At 38.6% G+C, this 6,509-nt stretch overlaps 1 non-coding gene across 1 annotated transcript; it reads left to right on the top strand.

Annotated features, from left to right (window-relative positions):
- Positions 1-6,179: 6,179 nt before the first annotated feature.
- LOC138441890 (U6 spliceosomal RNA) lies at positions 6,180-6,284 on the top strand. Its single transcript, XR_011257465.1, has one exon. It is a non-coding gene; the product is annotated as a U6 spliceosomal RNA (small nuclear RNA).
- The last annotated feature ends 225 nt before the right edge of the window (positions 6,285-6,509 follow it).

Raw genomic sequence — 6,509 nt, 5'->3', positions numbered from 1 at the left:
CATGACTGGTAATAGGAGGAACTGCAAACATTAACACAGTTTTAAAACACTGATCAAGTGATAGAGAAAAGAGGAAATCACAAATTTGATTTCACTATGAAAAAGAAATGTTAGTTACAGAAATCCACATAAGTGCATAGCACTGATGGCCTTTTGCTGTGTTGAATAAAAGGCATTATACTTATTAAAAGTATGCTAGATTACTGCTGCCTGTTTGACTTTATGCATTCTTGCATTAGTATGAGCGCTTCTGCATGCTCTGCTCACTATTGTTTTTAGCCCAAATAATTGAAATGTAATTTGTTTTGTTTGACATTACAAGACATTATTTAGGAAGACTGAAAATGTATATTTCAATACTACTGATAGTATTAATGTGAGTTCTTTATCAAACAACTATAAGAAGCCTCTTAGAAATAAATATTTATGCCAAACAGTTTTCTTTTTTGTAAGAAAATATAATACCTATGTCAGAGAAGGGAATGGCACCCCACTCTAGTACTCTTGCCTGGAAAATCCCATGGGCAGAGGAGCCTGGTGGGCTGCAGTCCATGGGGTTGCTAAGAGTTGGACACGACTGAGCGACTTCACTTTCACTTTTCACTTTCATGCATTGGAGAAGGAAATGGCAACCCACTCCAGTGTTCTTGCCTGGAGAATCCCAGGGACGACGGAGCCTGGTGGGCTGCCGTCTCTGGGGCCGTGCAGAGTCAGACACGAATGAAGTGACTTAGCAGCATAATACCTATGTACATATGTATTATGGTTCAGAGATTGACAGTTTATTACATTTATTGTGAAAAACAGTGCAAATATTATTCAGAGTCACACTAGTATGCCCCCAAATGCCATTAGCTTATAACGACAGAAGTTTCTCATTCACTTTGCAATTCAATGCTGATAATCCTGTGCAGAGAGCTGCTTTCTTCCATGCATTGATTCAGGGGTTCAGGATCCACCTACTTTGTAGGTCTTCCACCCCGCAGGGCTTTGTGATTCTCTACACCCAACCAGTAGAAAAAGAAGGAATATGGAAATGGTGTATCTATTTTTAAAAGGCTTGCCTTACATTGTTTCCGTGCCATTCCCCTGCATTTTGTCTGACTACAACCTAAGGATTTGCTGCCATCACTTTTTCTCCCAGGTCTCTTAGTTCATAAAGTTCACAAAAGCTTCTCTTTTGTCCCATTTTCTATTCAGAAATTAAGAACACAGGCACTGAGGACTGAGCAGGTCAGTGAGGGAAAGGTAAGTGGAGGTCACTTCCTGATCCTAGGGATCAAGTCGTTGATGATCTAATATCAGTACAATTGTGGGGAAAAGGTTGAGCTGGGAGCCACTGGTCCTGTGTCTTTATCCCATTGACATCTCTTCCCTTAACTGTTGGATAAACAACAACAAAAAAAAAACAGTTGCGCTCTTTGAGCCTATGTTTTTGCAGTTATAAAGTAAGGGAACTGTACTAGGGACAACCTCATAAACCATAATTTGAGATTAAATTACTACATAAGCCTGCATTAATGAATCAACTCATGATCTTGCCAATGGTAAATGTATAGTTCCACTTATTCTTGAAATATTAAAAATAACTCAGAGATTTTATTATTTGTACTCCTCCACTAAAACTATATTTACTACAAATTGAGTTAAAAGGCTCCTTATTGTTGTTGTTGAGCAGCACGAACAGACAGATAATCTGTATTGTTGTTGTTCAATCGTTAAATTGTGTCCAACCCCTTGCAACCCCATGGACTACAAAACACCAGGCTTCCCTGTCCTTCACTATCTTCCAGAGTTTGCTCAAACTCATGTCCATTGAATTGGTGATGCCATCCAACCATCTCATCCTCTGCTGCTTCCTTCCCCTTTTGTCTTCAGTCTTTCCCAGCATCAGAGTCTTTTCCAGTGAGCTGGCTCTTCTCGTCAGGTGCTGTATTGGAGCTTAAACCACCAATGAATGTTGATGTCCTTCCAATGGATATTCAGGGTTGATTTCCTTTCAGATTGACTGGTGTGATCTCTTTGCTGTCCAAGGGACTCTCAAGAATCTTCCCCAGCACCAAAGTTCTAAAGCATCAGTTATTCAGTACTCAGCCTTCTTTGTAGTCCAAGGCTCTTTATTGAGCATTTAGTACATTTCATACATTTGGCAAAGTGAAATATATATATCAAGCTCTACCAGCCATAAGTAGCACGACTGAGAGACATCTCAAGCCAACTCTGAAACCATAACTCCTCATGGCTGTATTATACGAGACTCACAAACCACTGCTGGGAACCACTAGAAAAGAAGAATTATCACGAGGCGGTTCTTCCATATCTGTATATCTGTGAACTCAGACCAAAGAGTAAAAAAAATTCTAGCCCACAATTCCACCTGCCATTTTTCAGTTTGAATACTTAGTCTCAGTTTCCTTATTTAAAAAAAAAAAATGAAATTTGTATAGCTAACCCTACCTCCTTCAAATGTCTTAAGTACCAGTTAAGTCACTGCTCCAAAGCAATAAAAACCCAACTTCTGAGAATTAACCATATGAACATAAGGTAATGAGGCCAACTCAATTATCCATGGTAAGGGATGACAAGGAAAAGTGAGGCTACATCACATATACAGGTGTCTCCAAACCACACTTTTGCCAGTCACCTAAGCTCTTAGCTAGTGCTAATAAGCTGCAAAATAGATAGATTTGAATTTTATGACTTTACCTCTCCACCCCCTACTTTGTCTGGCTTAAGTGCTAAGGGGCAGTCAACCACCCTTTAAAAGGCAGAAAAAGCAGAGGCTGGACTGTGCAATCAATAGCCTGGATAATTAGCCTCTGAGTAATTGAGAGAGTTAACTGTCTTATATTAACTTCACCCCATTACTCCCAGAATATGAACAAGTCAGAACAAGTTGGACATGAATATCTGCAAGCAGAAGAAAAAAAAAGAATAGGGCAGTACAGGAACACAGTTCTTTATCTTGGGATTATCCTACGACGTGAACTCTAATGACACAAAACCACATGATAACGGCAGCCTTGCAAGGTAACTCCAAACATGACAAGAGGGCCCAAGAGAGCTGTAAGGGACCTGGTTCCCCTCAGCACCAAATTATTTTCCTCTTTTCTTCCTACAACAAAAGACTCACTCCAGGCTTTGGCTGTGTTCCCAAAAGATTGGGTAATTAAGCAGGTACGATTTCCAAGGAGAAATAAATATTTTCCAGTTACTAGACACTGTCACTGGGCTTTGATTCAAATGTGTATAATTTTTGAACGGGAAACATAATGAAAGGAATGTCTCACAAATTAATATAAAGCCCAACGGCATACCTGGCAGCCTCTTACATGAAATCATTGTTTTTCGCAAGCCAGGAATGTCGACTGAGTACCCATCTTGGAAAATGCTTTTCTCCTTGTAGGATTAGCACTGGTTTTACGGAAGGGAAACTCAACTTGTAGAAAAATGCTCATAAAATACAACTTAAGCCTATTTTTTCTAGCTGTGAAGACATTTTTTTAAAATAGTGATATTGGTTTCCGCAGTGAAAATGGTGCCTCTTATTCAGAGGTTAAGACGATAAAGAGAGACTGAAATGACATGCAGAATTTTACAGAGTGACTAATTCAAATTACAGGTTTGGATATAGATGCTGGGCTCTGAGACCAGAACACCAAATTACTGTTCTCTAAAAATAATGTACAACTCTGAAAAGTGAAACGGCTAAAATGTTGAGGAAATTCCCCCCAAAATATAATTTTATCTCTGCATTGAGAATGAGTTAAGCACAGGTTGAATGAACAATTTTAGGATGTTGGAAAATGCCTGAGTCGTCACTGGAAGAATGAGCAAATTTTTTTCCCTTATAATGGTGACAGCTTTCGAGTGATCATTCTACACTGTCTGTTCTTCCTACAGCAAAAAGTAAGATAATGGTTTAACCAAGCACAGTTTACATGAACTTGACTTAGAAAATTTGAAATAATGTGATAAAAAATATATTTATAGCTCATTTTATGCAAAGTAGAAAATAATATGAATATAAAAAATTAAACACCTCACAAATGGCTTAATTTCTAATATGATGATGAGCTGGTTGAATTATAAATTCATTTGAATCATTAAATACTCCTTTTTTAAATTTACTTTTAATTGAAGGGTAATTGCTTCACAATATTGTGCTGGTTTCTTCCATATATCGACGTGAATCGGTCATAGGTATACCTATGTCCCCTCCCTCTTGAACCTCCCTCCCACCTCCTTGAATCGGTAAATACTGTTCCTATGTGAGAAACACATTTTCATGTTTTGTATATGATTCAGGGTGCATGTTACGTCATCATTTTAACGTTTCCATCAGCATGATTTAAAATCTTTTGTATAGTCTTTATTTTTCAAGTGATTAAGTGGCCATAATGGCGCTTAGTACTGGGGAGTAAAAAAAAAAAAATCCTGGAATCAATAATTTGGTCGTAAAATTTTAAGGCAATAAAATATTGAGACAAAGGCTGTGCCTGTTACCAACTTACTGTCTGCTGGATTCAAATGCATCCTGCATCACCTGCTCCGTGAAAAACAGAAGGACCCTTTAAGCACTTCTTGCTTTGCTAGCTGACATGATGTGAACATCTGTGGACAGACTACAGGAAAGACACAGCGCGGGGAAAAAGCCTTTCCTTCTTGGTTCTAGGGTGCTCCCAAGCTGGCTCTTGCAGCACAGGCAGCTTCTTGCCAGGGGCACGAACTTGCACTGGCAGCACAGAAGCTTCCAGAACACCCGGCTCTATCACGTGCAAGTGTGGTAGGGCCTGCACCCGGAGTCCAGAAGCTTCCGAGGTCATCTGCCTGAGGCCGTTTATAACTGAAGACATCACAGCGAGAGCGCCCCCTAGCTCCCTCGGAGGGAGATTCCTGACAAGTTCCAAGGGACAGGTTTCTAGCAAATTCCTCCAGAGCCTCAACACAATGATTTTTCTGTCATTCAGCAAGCCACAGCTGGGCTGTGTCTTTTAAGATCTGCATCTCAGCTCTGAAGATGGGTGCTTTATCTCACCCCTAGGGACAGCGGTTCCTCTTTACATCTTCTGATCCTATAGTCTTTAGAATTTTCTATTATTAGCCAACTCTTGGTAACTATAGTCCCTCGTCATGGCTAATTCCTTATTACAGCTTCCCTTGTTCACATTACTCAGTGGATTTTGTCTTCCAAATGTACTCTAACTGATACAAACTATGAGAGAACCATTCTGATTGTCCATAATGCTAGTAATATTAGATCACAGCAAATATCTTAGAGAAAATTCTGAGAAAAGAAAAATTGATTTTTAATATACACCAGAAACATGAATATATGTGCATTTGAAGGAGGCATCCACTGCTTATATTTATTCTTCTAAGAAATTCTCCTGAATTGTGATCATTTTAAACTATGCTAGGTCTTCAGAAACCTATCCCTTAAATGTGCTTGCTCCTTACATACACATAAGCTTTCACACACATAAGCTTTCACACACATAAGCTTTCTAAAATGCTGTCGATGTCTTAAGCCACAAACTAAGTGTTGAGTCTACAAATTATGCATAAATATAATGCTTTATGACTGCAAATATGAAACCACACACTGACCAAAATTACAGAATGTTTAAAAATATTTTGAAATTGCAATGAGGTATGACTTTGTTCTCAAGGCAACACTCTTTTATGCCTCTCTTACTGGAACCTGTATCATGCTGATCCCGTCTGTTCGGTCAAATATCTTTTTCCTTGCACTGAAAAGGAGTCACAGGGGGAATAAAACACTAGGCAGAAGGGACCAGCATCCAGCTTGCAGCCCATTGTGAATATTTATAGGGCATTTGAGTATTATTAGTCAAGTCTTTTTCTCAAAGCACTGTTTCATTTAATATGTGATCAGAATAGTAACTGAGAAAAGAAAACTCTGTGTGTATGTGTGGGTACGTGGACATATGTGCACATGTGCTCACATCTGTGTAACCTGCCCACTGGCATTTTTCCTGTGGTATTTTTCAGACTCCTTCTTAGGCCCAGTTCTGTCTTTCAACTCTCATTGTGCGTATCTTACAAAGTTTAGAACTAGACCCTCTTTTTCTGGAGACATAAGAAATGGAAGCAGAGTTCACTGTACAAAAACAAGATGGGCTCCTTCAAGAAAAATCAAGAATTACTGATAAGCAGCACTAGCTTCAGCAGCACCTATGCAAAAATTGGAATGATACAGAGAAAATTAGCATGGCCCCTGCACAAGGAAATACAAAAGTCTACAACTAACAACCATAACTCCTCTAACTTATCCAGAGTCAATTTTTGTTACCACCTTCTATGCACATACACACACAAGTCACATTCTTCAGGATATTTTTCTTAATATGAAATATTTGCATCTACTATTTTTCCAATAAAATTTTCCAATTAGTCCATTTGTATGATATATTTCAGAACTACAATATTTCAGTATCAAAATGAGTACAAGATAAAAGTAAATGATTAAAGGAAGAATATGAAAT

This window comes from Ovis canadensis, chromosome 5, assembly GCF_042477335.2.
Source record: "Ovis canadensis isolate MfBH-ARS-UI-01 breed Bighorn chromosome 5, ARS-UI_OviCan_v2, whole genome shotgun sequence".
Classification (NCBI taxonomy): Eukaryota; Metazoa; Chordata; class Mammalia; order Artiodactyla; family Bovidae; genus Ovis; species Ovis canadensis.
This window is presented reverse-complemented; position numbering and strand designations above follow the sequence as displayed.